The sequence below is a fragment of the Rousettus aegyptiacus genome, unplaced genomic scaffold (assembly GCF_014176215.1).
Source record: "Rousettus aegyptiacus isolate mRouAeg1 unplaced genomic scaffold, mRouAeg1.p scaffold_m13_p_3, whole genome shotgun sequence".
NCBI classification, from domain to species: Eukaryota; Metazoa; Chordata; class Mammalia; order Chiroptera; family Pteropodidae; genus Rousettus; species Rousettus aegyptiacus.
In genome coordinates, this window is record NW_023416306.1 from 103,869,827 (window position 1) to 103,885,847 (window position 16,021).

Genomic DNA, 16,021 nt, shown 5'->3' on the forward strand with positions numbered 1-16,021 from the left:
TGAAAATGAGTAACTGAGCATATTCATCCCCCAACCCTCCACCACTACCACTAAAATCACAGTACAATTATACAAAGAATTAATAAATTTGTAACAGCTCTGACAACAAGGAAGATCGAAATGTCCAGGACAGTTTGGAGAATATCTGGAAGCTAGAAAGCAGATGGGTTGTTATGTTACTGACTGAAACCCAAAATACACAGAGGAAAAAGTTATCATAGAGAATAAGGCTGCCTCTTAGAAAGTCTTGGTTAGGATTTTACAAAAAAAAAAAAGAAAAGAAAAGGAAGAAAGAGGTATAGGAAACATGGTCAGCAATGGACTAGCCTGGTGAAAAATAATTTAGAAGAATGCAACAGGGATACAACAACATGTTTCAAATATGTCAGTAGAGAAAGTCTGGAGTGCTGTGATGGATCCTTCCTCAGCCTATTAGTATAAAAGACAGACATTACAATTCTAGACTTGTCTCTTACCTGGCCATCTTCTCATTCTGCTTGAGCTGCATTGACCACTGAACTTCAAGCAAGCCTCCATGAGGAAGCGGTGAGACAACCAGGAGCTGTGGCCACTTACTCATCTTCTTGATCTCTTGAACGATGAACTCTATATCATCCGTACAACTTCTTTGCTGGCAAATAGTGAACCAGGAGAGAATAACTGCTCAAAGTACAAAGTCTGGAGTCACAATCTTTGGATTTATCCAGATTTTGCAAATTAGTAATTGTGCAACATTAGACAACTACTTCAGCTCTTTTTAACCGCTTTCCTTATCTGTAAAATGAGATTATATTAGTATCTATCACTTAGGGTTTTTGTGAGTACCCTATAAGCTAACATATATACCCAGCACATAGGTAAGCACTGTATATGTTTATTGTTGCTAGTATTATGATCATTTATTATTATTATAAAATAATGACTGTTAATTTGAAAGAATTGAAGAATTTAGTGTAAGAAAATATAAACATAAGAGAGAAATAATAAAATAAAAGAGATAAAAGAGAATGTAAAAAGATGTGAAAGCCAGGTTCCTCTATCTAATAAGACTTCCAGTAGCAAATAAAAGTGGGAACTATTCAAAGGAATAGTAGAAAATTTCTCTGAAATGAATATCTCTATTATTAGGTTAAAAGAGATCTGTAGGTTCAAAGGAACAAATAAAAGAGAATACAAGAAATTTCTTCTGAAATTTCAAAACTCTAAGATACAAAGGAAAAAAAAAAATCTTAAAAATTTCCAGAGGAAAACACAGCTTACATCCATATGAATGGAAACCAAACTCGCATGAGGCCTCTTATCAACAACATTGGCAGCTACAGGTCACTGATTTATTGTCTTTAAAATTTTGAAGGAAAATGTCTAAGTAAAATATCAATCAAGCATGGAGGTAAATGTATCTATAACATATATACTTATATGTAATATGTATAAATAAAAATATTTAAAATATATTTTCAAGCACACAATGACTCAGGAAGTATAGGTCACATGTACTCTTTCAGACAAAATACTTATTTGATGATAAACTTAAGCAAAACAGAAAAGAAATTTTTTTAAAAAGTAAGGCATGAGAGACAAGGAATTGGAAAACAAACCTAGGATTCTGATGAAAAGAAATTCTGAAACATCAGGTTATTTGTTAGGACGCTTTCAACTCTGAATAGTATAAATCCCTAACTCAACTGATTTAAACAATAAAGAAAATTTATTATTTCGAGAATCAGAACATTCTGAGGTAGCAAGGCTCCAGGGTTGATTAATTAATTGGTTCAATTTTGTTACCAAGGATCCAATTTATTTTCAACTTTCTATTTTACCACTTTCTGAAAATCAACCCCTAGGATTACAAGACGGCCAAAGGAGTTCTGATATCACATTCAGACATGAGCAACTCCAGCAGATGATAGAGATAGATGATAAATAGATGATAGATGATAGATAGATGAGATAGATAGATAGATAGATAGGTAGATAGATAGATAGGAAAGAATCTCTTCCTCTCTACTAGCCACTTCTCTCTACTTTTAATCAGTGAATAAAACTACTCCAGAAGTCTATAGCATATTTACTCTTATTTCTCATTGGCCAGAATTGTGTTCATGTATATGCCCAAAGCAATCACTGGCAAGGAGAATATGATTATTATGATTGTTTAAAGCAAAACAGAGAATTTCATGAGTGAATGCATATGTACAAATTGATCAAATTATATACATTAAACATGTATAGTTTTTTTTTGTATATCAATTATATTTCGAACACATTTTAAAAAGACAAAACAGAAAATGTCCCTTTTCTTGGAGTAATATGCGAAAGGAATAGATGTTAGATTAAGATTCATGATTTACAAATGAAATTGGTACAGATGTAAATTTACAAGTTAAATTGGTACAAATTAGAACCAAAGTCAGTAAGCTCTATGACGAATATTCTCAAGAATAAAATTGATACCATTACACAAATTTTATGATTAAGATGATCATGATTAATGATGAAGAGAGGAAGACATATGCCTTTTCTGTCAATAGGAAAGAAGTAGGGAATTAAAAACTCTAAGAAAAAAAAAAAAACCCGTGTAAACCAAGGTAAAATGTGACCCGAATCTGAGCATCTGATGGAAGTGTATAACTCAGAGTGTCCTGAACAAGAAACCTAAACCCACTCACTGATCAGGTAATTTAGAAAAATACTGACAGATACTTGAATTAATGTGTGGTCATTTTGTATTTATAACAGATACAATCTCTAATCAGTTCTCTATGATGTATTTGTTTGTTACTCTGAACATCATTTATCTCTTTTATAAGATATTTGTTTACAGACCCACATTTCTCAACTAATTTCCTTTGGAAAAATCATTCTGAAAGTAAATGTATTATTCTTAAACAAACAAACAAAAAAGGGTTTCACATTGATTTTTACATTGGCATAAGTGTTCTCTTCTGATTCCTATGAGACATCTGATTCAGTTTTACACTTTGGAAGCTTAAACAATTTAAGAAATATGCAGTTTGAACAAAATACAAGTACAAACTATGAATTATAAATTTAGAAAAAAGTTAAGTAAAATTAAATGTATTGTATTTTTGTGAAATTTAAAAATTACTGATTCATTGAAATTACATGTCTGCATAGCTATAGTGTAACTTATCAAAATTGAGCCCCTCAACTTAACTGAATACCACAATAAAAACTGCTCATCTATTTCAGCTGTAATTTTCTACCTGTGAATGTGGGTTTGGCTCATTAAGAAACCTTAGGTATTACTTGGGATGATCCGTATAAGCCAAAGCATACTAGTTGACCTCATGGGACCAAGCAAAGGTGATGTAGCCAGTTTATGCACTCTTGATGACTTCTACAAACCCCTACAAACATACGTAAACATACACACCCAGCAGATGAAGGCCAGTCCTTGCAGTAACTAGGTTTTTTTAATGGATAAATTAGAAAACTCCAGATGGATAAGTTAGCAAATAAAGTGTGAACAGTATGGTATGGCCTAAAAAATACAAGTTCAAAGGTTTTGTTAGTGAATGAATAGAATGAGTTAAAAGGAATCATAGGGTAAGACTGTGAGTATCAAATAAAATAGTTTTAAGTACTACGCAAACTAAAACTAAAAGCATTTCTGTATTTCCTATCTCATACAAACCTTATAAAATAATCTATGTAAAATTGCTCTTGAAATTGTAAAAAAAATACCGTTAATGTTAATAATGAAACAAGATTTCAAATATAGCTAGAGTGACATATCGTTTAATGTATGAGAAAGCAAAAATATTTCTTAATTTATCTCGAAACCACATATTTAGAATACACATCATGAAGTCTAATTAATGTCCTTTTTTTCCTCACCACTTTTTAAATGAATGGAATATAATCAATTTTAGTCCCTATTAAACACAATAACAATTAGACCTTCTTGATGGAGGAAAAGATGGAAGTTTTCTTTCTCTTTTCCTCTCAATTCTTTGCAGGGAAATATCTAAGGTATTTCGGCTGTGTCCCTTCGTCCATGTTTCCTTAGTCTTCCTCCTAGAGTTCATCAGCACATCACATGCAAACTAACAGCATCTTAATGTTCCTTTGGTCTCCTGTCCCTCTGATTTGTCAAAAATAATGCTATTTTTATCATTACAATCATCTTATAATTATTTATTAACAGAACCAATGTGGTAAGGAAAAAAGTGAAAAGAGGTATGAAAACTGAAAAGAAGGCAGCAAAAATCATTATTTATAAATGTATTGGAAAATGTCCATGGAGCTGTGGCCAGACAGTGCTTAAAGTAGGTATAGAAACCATATTCTAATTTTTATTTCTGTTGCTCTGCTTCTGAAAGGATCCTGATGGCTGTTATGGGGTGATTCTCTCTCATCTTCCTTTTTCCTCCAGGAATATTCTTGACCTTCTTACTTTCCACAAAAGGGTGCGTAAAGAGATAACTATAATGAGAATTATTATGCTTTTCAAAATTAGTTGTATGTAGAATTAAGAAAGGCAAGTCAAAGTAGTGGTAGCACAAGCTGTTAAAAAAAGAGACAAAGTACCATTTGTCCTTAGGTTTTCTAATTCTTTTCTGTAGTTGGTATATGTCTTTTAATTAGCACTGCTCACACAGCAAATGCCCTGCTTTCTTTTAAATTTATAAGCATGTTATTGCTTTGTGGGAATAAAACAGCCTTTCTCTGGTATTTTTAATTGTTTGTTCCTAAGGCCTAATTTATTCTCCAAAGCTATATTCTGAACTGGCTAGCTACCTTTTCAAATAGCCCCAACTAACATGTAATTGGAAATAAAATAGCAAGTACTCCTTAGAGAGAGGGCTGAACAAAACCTGTAGACAATCACCAATAATGCTCATGACTGAAATTACATATATATTTTATCTATCTATCTATCTATCTATCTATCTATCTATCATCTGTCTATCATCTATCTATCTATCATCTATCTATCTAAAATATATATATTTTTAGTCAGTTTGAGTATAACTACATTTTTTGTCTTCCCAACATTATAATAATGTGCATATCGATAAAGAATCTTAATTATAGTCAATCTTTTTTTAGTCAGTTTGAGTATAACTACTTTTTTGTCTTCCCAATATTATGGTAATGTGTATATCGATAAAGAATCTTAATTATAGTCAATCCAAAAGAATCTTTGCAAGTTTAGGGCAAATTTTTCTGGCAGTATCTATAAGTAGCCCATATCATAGCTAGAAGGGAGGTTGGGAAAGCTTGTGGCATTTTTATTTAGCGTACTAGTGTATTAGCGTTCTCCAGAGAAACAGAACCAACAAGATAGATATATATATATACATATATATATATATAATATATAGTAGAGTAGACAGCTTTAGGTAAAACTCAGTGATATATATTTAATCCTGCAAAAGAGGCATCGACAAAGAGAAGAAATGTTTGTGCCAGAGTCACATAATTCCTGACTATTATCCTCTACTTGTCAAAGAATTTCCTATTCCTTGAAGTTTATTTAATGGAGGACACATAAGGTTATTTACAGATTAGCTGTGTTCATGCTGGGCTCAGTTTAACTACAGTCTGTAAAAAAGTAAAATAAATAAAATAAAATAAAATAAAATACGCATTTTATGCAGAAAGCGATCACTCGTATGGAGTGATGATATTGTTCCCTTGTCCCAGCGTTTCTATAAAAATAGATAGCTCCGACTCACTGGACAGGAGATTTTGTCATCTGATATAGTGTCAGTGCCTTCCTCAATGAGAGCCTAATGTACTATCCGAATTATCGCTTTGCCACAAATAGAAAGTTAAAATTGTGCTGATATTTTACTCCCTTGGCACTTTCCATTTTGGCAGCTTGGCTTTCTGGCTGGTTACTTTAATCATTTTAAGTGCTTGAACTAAGAACCTATTTAACAGTTTCCATTAATAAAGAAAAATGTGGTCCAGGAATACCCAACTTAAAATCTGGGAGGTTACATAGTTTAACCTCCATCCAATTCAGGGAACTCTGCATCACTTGTCTGATAGGTGGTTATCGAGGATTTGCTTAAAACCTTTCAATCATGAATAGTTCTGTAACTTTACAAGGCAAGAAAAACTCCAAATGTGATTAAACTAGCAGAATCAGTTCTTCTAACATCTAGACCTTATACATCTGTATCTGTTAGGATAAGTTCACATGCAAGTGACAGAACATCCAAATGAACAGTGGCCTAAACACACCAATATCTTTTTTATGTTATGCCAAAAAAAAAATAAAAAAAAGTCGAGCAGTTGGCAATAAAGGACTATTATGAAAATTCTACAAAGTTATCAGAGACTCAGAGACTTAAGCCCTTTCAGGTCCAGGCTGCCAAACCTAGATTTTTATTGGCATGGTACCAGATGTTTTGAACTCCAGCTACCAAGTTTAGTTTCTAACCAGCATAAAGGGTGAAAGAGCTATATTTTAAAGAAGATTTCAGAAAGCTGAAATACAATACTTCTACATATATCTCACTGTCCAGAATATAGTCACATGAAATTCCTGGTGCAAAGGATACCAAGAAATGTAGTCTTTAGGCAGCCATAAGCCCAGATAACTGTTGTAGGTCCTTTTACAAAGGAAGAAGGGGAGAGAGTGATTTGAGTAATATAGGGGTTAATGATTTTTTTTTTCTGCAAAGGGCCAGAGAGTAAATATTTTCATCTTTGTAAGGTAATTTTAATTCATTTGATTTATGGTGGGCTAAGGGTCAGGACACCTTTATTTTTAGTAGTACACCCTGATGATTCTGATACAGTCCATGATTTGGATCTCAGATGCCAATGTTCAACTCTGCTGTTGTAGTGCAAAACAGCCATAGCTAAATAAAGTTTTATTGGACTGTAGCCAATGTAAGCAAATGAACGTGGCAGTAGTCCAATAAAACTTTATTTGCAAAAACAAGCAGTCTACCAGATTTAGCCCAGTTGCTTAGTTACCCCTAGAATAAACAAAAAGGAAGCTGTGCCACATTGACTAAAGTAGCTGAACATATTTATTTTGTTGATAAACTTTGTCCTATTGTTTGGTCAAATCAATAGCTAGGCAACTAGATCCTTGGTTTCATTTTACATGAAACGTTGATTGAGCAGTGGTTTTATTTTTTAAAACTTTACGTTTGCCTTTGATATTCACCATCTTTTCTGGCATTGGTAAATTTGTTAAGCATGGCTTCGACATCTTTCAAATTGCTAATGAAAATGTTGAACAGGATAGTAATATGTATGTTCTGGAGATTTCTTTCACAGTTCAACAAATAAATATTTATTGAACATCTATTATATGCCAGACACTGAATCATCATTAAAGCTATGCAAGCATCAAAGATGGGGCACTTGCTCATTACCGCTATGCACTACAGTTCAGTGGTAAAAAATTGGCAGCAAATCAGATTCCTATAGGAGCGTGGTCAAAGTGTAGATTCCTGGAGAAAACCTGGGGTAATTTTCATTCAATTGATTTACGACGAGCCAAGGGTCAGGACATCTTTATTTTTAGCAGAACACCCTGATGATTCTGATATAGTCCATGATTTGGAACCTAATGACTACTCAGTTTTGAGAAGGACTCTCATTAATACCAATTCTTGTATCTCGCCTACAGTGGTATCACAAGAAGCTTTACCAAATGCCTGGCTAACTTCAAGATACACTCTCTGTCTGGCCTCCGATTTTCAAGGATAGTATTACAATTGTTGCTCTTGCTGTTTCACTTTGAGATTAATTGGTCTTGATTGCCTTGTTCCTTTCTAAGTAATCACAAATAATAATGTTACTATTGCTGATGCTTACTCTGTATCTTGACATAATGCTAAATAATTTACACATATAGCTAAGCTTACATAAACCCCACACCCATCTTATGAGGCTGTAACTATTATTAACTATATTTTACAAGTGAATAAACTGAAGCATAGAGAGGTAAATAACTGCCCAGGATCAAAACTCTTGCAAGTAGCAGAGCAAGGATATAAACCCAAGTTCATCCAATTTCAGAACACCTTCTTTAAACCAGTCTTCCATATCATGCCTCCAAATCAACTTTTCAACATTTCTTTCTGGATTTCATGAGATTTACATAAGATTTATTAATTCATGTAATTTAGGCTCTACCCTTTCCTCCTTAAAAGGGGATCTCAAGCCAGCCACAAAAGAATACCTACTGCATGATTTCATTTATAGTAAGTAACAAATAAATAAAACAAATTTATGCTGATTAATGTCAAGATAGTGGTTACCTTTGAAAGAGGGAAGAAGGGGCATTCTAAGACTCTGGTGATGTGTTTCTGTTCTGACTGCTGTTACATGAGTGTGTTACATGAAAACTAACTCATACTGGAACATGACGCAAATTGCTAAATAAGATCAGATAATAAAGTGCTTCAAATGTCAAAGGGAAGAGCAGTCTGTCCTTAATGTACAGTGCAATCTTTCTCAAAAGCAAATTTCATAATGTCCTTTACCTGCTTCCAGTCACTTCTAGAGAGGGGCACATACTCCTTGGTAAACAGAAGGGCCTTCTTCCTCTCATTAGTCCTTACTGCTCCAAGCCCATCTCCATCCACCCCCGTCTGGTCGTTGCATTTCCTTTTCCAGGAAGCCATCTCTGATGGCATAAGCCCCCAGTATTCTGAGTTTGGGTACACTCATAAAATCTTGGGTATATTTCTCTCATGGTTCTTATAACACTAAATTAAGCTTTTCTTATTACTTATGCACCTCCATCCTTGTGAAATTTTGTAAACTAAAATTCCTTCCAAAAGACATTTTCAGTAGACACACTAGCCTGCCCACTCAATCCTCATTAACCCAGTCTTTCTTGTCAACACAAACAAGGTTTATCTAAGTATCTAGCTTCCAGGAAAAGTGACTATATTCTCAATTTGGAGTCAATCCTAGATTAGTACATTGGTTTAATGCCAGTAATTGGTTTAAGGATGAAAAAGTGACATCATTCTGACCAATAAGACATGAACAGGTGTCAACTGGAAAATGAGAAAATCCTGATAAGAATCTTTCACACTTAAAAAATGACAGAGAAGAACAGACTTCTTTCTTTGGACATTGTTATGTCTGGAAATTCTGTAGGAAAAGGTGGCAGCAGAAATATAAGAAGAAGCTGAGTTTTCCAGGTCTTCATTAAGTAGATATATTAAAATCTAGAGCCACCCTATCTTGGGGCTTTTTGTCTTGTGATCTGAACCTAAAAATATCCTAATGAAACAAAATTGACTTTTTTAATTTTTGTATTCTGTTCTGTATAAACAAGCTGAGAGTTCTAAATGGTTGATTTTCCCATCTATTCACCAGGCCTGTGTTTTTCAAACAGTGGTTTGTGAACATTCAGAGATTTAACATCATTCAGAGAGATGTTAAAGTCGGCAATGCCATCTGCTCTAATTTCTATTTTTTAATCAAACAAAGGAAAAATACATTTTTATTTAAAATGGAATAGAAAACCTCTTAATACTTAAGAGATGAAAATTTATAGCAGTTAGTATAACACGAATAAAATAAAGTTGATGATTTACTTATTCAGCTGATTGCTCATCCAATTAATATTGGTGCCATCATGATAATTTTTAGTTATATGTTAATTTTGTTTTTAATAATAATATTTAATTTAGTTTATACCTATGATGGACAATTTAGTTTATACCTATGATGGACAAGTCAAAGAGAAATAAGGAATGTCAATGCTGAAGTGCAAGTTGATGAGAAGTATAAAAATAACAGCTGCATATTTGCCTCAATGTGATCCAAACAAAATCCGGTTCCATAAGTTACATTTATCTGTTCAAAATTCTGCTCAGCATCAAAGATGCCTGTAGTACTTTGAAAATTAAAGTTAAACAGATAAAATCTAGTGATGATTATATCTAATTTGCCTTTTCATTTATGCGGAATAAAAACTCTCCACACCCACAATCTGTTACTTGAAGAGTTTATAAATTGCAGTTTAAAACCTTCCCTTTTATCTTACCATAAAAAAGTGGAAATTAAAGAAATAAGCCTGTTGATTTTTGAAGTGTAAAACAAAAAATGCTAAACAAGGTCATAAAAAGTTTTGTATACTTTTATGTCATTGTATATGTTTAACAGCATATTTAGAACTGAAGTACAGAGTGTTTTTTTTATCATTTATTTATTTGTTTATTTGTTTATTTACTTAGCTTCAAGTATGCAGTATATTCGATAAACATTTATGCAGTTTATAAAACGATCCCCCTAATTACTCTTTCTCTCCTCTGGCTCTCCACTTAGCCATTATATTAATGCTGACTGCATTTCCTATGCCATGCTCCCCATCCCCGTGACCATCTATCAACTACTAATTTGTACTTCTTTAACCCTTCACCACTTTCTCCCAGCCCCTCTGGCCATTACCAGATTCTCCTCTATATTCGTGAGCCTGTTTTTGATTAGTTTGTTCTTTTTGTTCCTTAGATTCCACATATGAGTGAAATCATATGGTATTTATCTTTCTCTGTCTGACTAATTTCATTAAGTATAATAACTTACAGGGTTTATTTAGATACAATGTTAGACTTACAGAAAAGTTACAAACTGGTACAGAGAGTACCCAGTGTGCCTTTACCATCTAACCCTATCTAACCATTGAACAATTATCAAAGATAAGAAATTAACATTGGCACAATACTACGAACTATAGATTTTAATCAGATTTCACCAATTTTTTGCAAAAGCCATTTTTCTGTTCCAAGATACAATCCAGGATCTCACATCGAATTTAGTTGTCAAGTCTCCTTGGGCTCTAATCTGTGACAATTCATCAATCTTTTCCTGTCTTTCATGACCTTTAATTTGGGTTCGTCTGATGTTTTCCAATTATTAGATCGAGGTTGCACAGTACTGAGAAAGATAACACCGAGGTGCTATAAGCCTGTCAGGGGGTAGATGATATCAATATATATACCTGGTAATACTAACATTGATCACTTAGATAAGGTGTGTCGGTCAAGTTTTTTCACCGTAAAATTACTATTTTTTCTTTTGCAATTGGTAGGTATTTAGGGGGATATTATTTATAGTTAAAAAATATGGAGGAAATAGCATTATTCTGTTTCTGTATGAATTTTCACTCACTAATTTTAGTAGCCACTTGGTGGACCTTGTTTGCAGCAATTACTGCTTTAGTGTCCCTTCTCCCCATTTATTTATTTGTTCAGTTTTCTATTCATGTTCGTATAAACTCATGAGTGTTTATTTTATTCTTGGGATTATCATCCAATGCTATTATTATTTATTTTGTTATTCAAGTTGTACCAATTTAGGCCGCCATGAGTTCATGCTGACACCTCCAACTCTAATGCAGAACCACCCAGTTCATTATGACCTCTCCTTGCTTACCTGAAACTTCTTTCTCCTATACTGAGAAACTTGGCTCTCATTATCACAGAGTATTTACTTATTTGTTCAAGTCTAGTCTATGTATAGTTTCAGAACTGATACATTATACTTCTGTGAGAAACACATTTAACAACTAGAATATAATGGTAGTGAAAATTATATCTTTAACGTTACAGAATCTAGTCAAATAATCTTTTACCAAATTTACTTAGCTGAACTCTTTATTCACTTGTAATGTAGTTTAATTTGTCACAGTTTGCATTTCATCTTTCTTCTCTCATTCTAAATGATATTTTAAATTTATATATAATGAAATATACTGTTTGTGGAGTACGTTTCTATGGGTTTTGACAAATGCGTGGAGTCATGGGTGCATTACTGTAGGCCCATATTCAATATTTCCATCCCCTTAAAAATTCCCATGTTTTACCCTTTGTCAGCTCTTTCCTCCACCTTCCAACTCCTGGCATCCATAATTCTGTCTTTTGTTCCTGTAGATATGTCTTTCCAAAAGTATCATATAAATGGATTTATGCAATATGTAACCTTTGAGGTCTCACTTTTTTTCACTTAATAAAGTGCATTTAAGATTAATCTATATTACTGGAACAGACATTTCTCCAAAGAGGATACACAGATGGCCAACAGACACATGAAAGGATGCTCAACATCACTAATCATCAGAGACATGCAAATTAAACTCACAATAAGATATCACCTCACACCTGTCAAAATGGCTATCATCAATAAATCAACACACAAAAAGAGTTGGTGAGGATGTGGAGAAAAGGAAACCCTCTAGTACTGTAAATGGGATTGTAAATTGATGCAGCCACTATAGAAAACAGTATGGAGGTTCCTCAAAATATTAAAAATAAAACTACCACATGACTCAGCAATTCCACTTCTAGGTTTTTATCTGAAGAATTACAAAACGCTAATTTGAAAATATATATGCACCCCTGTGTTCATTATTTATAATAGCTAAAATATGGAAACAACTGAAGTATTCATTGATAGACAAATGAATAAAGAAGAAGTTGTACATATATACAATGCAATATTACCTGGCCATAAAAAATAAAAATAAAGATAAAACAAAATCTTGCCATTTGGGCAACATGGGTGGACCTAGAAAGTATTATGCTAAGTGAAATAAGTCAGATAGAGGAAGAAAACTACCATATTATTTCATTGTATGTGAAATCTAGAAAATAGACTAAATGAACAAATAAAATAGAAACAAACGGATAGATACAAACAACAAATTGATGGTTGCCAGATTGGAGGGGTAGGTGAGTTGGGGGGTTATGCATGAAGAAGGTGAAAAAGATTAAGAAATACAACTTGCCAGTTATTATAGTCATGGGGATGTAAAGTACAACATAGGAATATAGTCAATAATATTGTAAACTGTGTATGGTGTCAAATGAGTACTAGACTTATCAGGGTAACCACTGTATATAATATTGTATATCAACTGTATAATATAATATTGTATGTCAACTGTAACTGGAAAATACTTTAATTTAAAAAAGATTAACTCATATTGTTATATAAAAAAAAAACATTTTATTCTTTTTAATTGCTGATCAGTATACCATTGTATGGCTATACCACAGAAAGTTTATACATTTATCATTTGCATGAAGGATATCTGAGTCATTTCTATTTATTGATGATTTTTTAATAAAGCTGACATTAAACATTCACATAAATATTTTCATGTGAAAATAAGTTTTTATTGTTTTTGAGGTTAATATCTAGGAGTGGAATTGCTGGGTTATATGGCAAGTATATTTTGAAGTTTATAAGAAACTACCAAACTATTTTCTAAAATGCAAAAACATCTTGCATCTCCACCCAAAATGTACTGGAGTACCAGGTACTCTGCATCCTCATCAACACTTGTTACCACCTCATAAAAATTTTTATTTTTAGACATCTTAATAGGTGTGTAGTTGTAACTCCTCGAGGTTTTAATTTACATTTCCCTAATGGCACATAATTTCATATCCTTATTTGCCATCTATATACTTTATTTGGTAAAGTATTTGTTCAGATCTTTTGGCCATTTTTCAAGTAAATTTTTTGTTTTCTTATTCTTGAATTTTGAGAATTCTTAATATATTCTAAAAATAAGGACTTTGTCAGATATGTAATTTTCAAATACTTTTCCCAGTTGCACTTTTTGTTTTTATTCTCTTAACTGTGTCTTTCATAGAGCAATAACTTTTCACTTTAATAAAGTGGAATTTATCATCTTTTTCTTTTGAGGGTCATTCCTTCAGTGTCACATCTAAAAATTTTCTGTCACCCAAGAATTTCTTCTATGATTTCTTTCCAGAGTTGATCATTTTAAGTGTTAGATTTAACTATGTAATTTATTTTGTTAATTTTTATAAAGTTGACATTCATATTTATTCATATGGGTGTCTAATTTTCCCCCCAGTTTTTTGAAGAGATTACCCTTTCTCCATTTAATTGCATTTGCACTTTTGACAAAAATTAGTTAACTATATTTGTGTACATCTATTTCTGTTTCATTGATCTATAGGCCTTTAAAAAAAAATTCCTTCATTAATGTCTGATTTAGACCCCCAGCCAACGGGCCATATGGGAAATGGACCCCATTCTAGGACCCCATCTTGTCTATTGAGCAAATTCATAGTCCTTTTTAATGCTAAGCAAAGCTTTTAGTCCTGCTCCATCAGAAAATATTGCCATAGATGTCTGGCAGCCAGGAAGCACACCAGACAGCCTACCTGAACAGGAAGCTAAGCCAGCAGCCCTAGCAACTGTTGAACATAACCATTGGCCCCACATAACCAGGGAGTCTGAATAGTAACTCTGAGCAGCCTTGAAGCCCAGCCTGTAGTACAGCCCAGCTGGAGAACCTACCCTGCAACTCCACCCTGAAGAGGCCTCACCTAAGCAGGGAGCCCAGCCAGTGACCCCAATTACAGATCTTAGCTTGCAGCCCCACCTGACCAAGGAGCCTAGACAGGAACTCAGATTGACTGTAAAGCACAATTAATCTCCAGTCCCACCCCACTGTGGGGAAGAGCTAGAGGCCTTGCATAACCAGAGAGCCTTGGCAGTGACCTCACAAAACAGTGGAACACAACCAACAGCCTACCGGATCACAAAGCCCAGCCAGTGGCTCCACTGAACATTGGGGGCACAGGCTACAACCTTACCTGATCACAGAGCATAGCCTAAGGTCCCGTCTGACCACAAAGCCTGGCCTATGGCCAAACCTCGACACAGAGTCCAGCCAGCAGCACCATCTCATCAGGAAGCACAGCCTGAGGTTTACCCAAATGAGAACAATTGCGAAGCATGGCCTCAAGCTCTGCCCAATCAGAGAAGCCATCCAGGGGCACCCCCTTGCCAGGAAACACAGCCTGCACTCTCACCCAAAAAAAGGTGATTACAGAGTCCTGCTAGTGGACCCACATAACCACACAATACAGCCAGAAGCCCTACCTGAATCCGGAGCCCAACCTGCAGGCCTACTGAAATGCAGAGCCCAGCTGTTGGTGAATCCTCCCCAGCCCCCTCCACCCAACTTCAGAACATCGGCAGTGGCCTTGACCAACTAGAGACCCCAATAACAAACCTGGCTTGCTTGTAAATGTTACCAGCTAAGCCATCCAATAAATTAACAAATAAATAATAATTAATAAATACATATATTAATAAATTAGACATATCTTAAGTAAACAACTTAAACTTACACTTCAATGAATTAATAAAAAGAAGAAATGAAGCTCAAAGTTAGCAGAAGGCAGAAAATAATAAAGATTAGAAAACAAATAAATGAAATAGAAAATAGAAAAACAAAAAAATTAAAACTAAGAGTTATTTCTTTGAAAAGATAAACAAAATTGACAAACTTTTAACTAGAGTAACGAGAAAAAGAGAAGACTCAAATAAATAAAATTATACTAAAGAAATACTAAAGATCATAAGGTCAATTATATGCCAACAAATTGGACGATCTAGAAGAACTTATTGAATTCCTAGAAATATAAAATCTACCAAGACCGAATCATAAAAATATAAAAAAATCTGAACAGATCAATAACAAGTAAAGAAATTAAATTAGTAATCAAAAACCTCCCAAAAAAGAAAAGCTAAGAACCATATGGTTTCACTGGTGAATTCTACCAAACATCTAAGGAAAAGTTAACATCAATCCTTCTCAACTTCTTCCAAAAACTTTAAAAGAATAGCCCTGAATTCATTTTACATGGCCAACATTACCCTCACACAAAAGCCAGGTAAGGACACTTAAAGAAAACTACAGGCCAACATCCCTGATCAACATACATGTAAAAGTGCTCAGCAAAATACTAAAAAACCAAATTCAGCAGCTCATTAAAAGAATCATACACCATGATCAAGTGGGACTAATCCCTAGGATGCAAGGATGGTTTAACTTTTGCAAATCAATCAATGCAATACACCACAATAATGGAAAGATAAAAATTATATGATCATCTCAATAGATGCAGAAAAAACATGAGAGACAAAATTCAACATCATTTTATAATTGAGTATAGAAAGAATGTACTTCAACATAATAAGCTGAGCTGTATATGACAAGCCCATAGATAACATCATG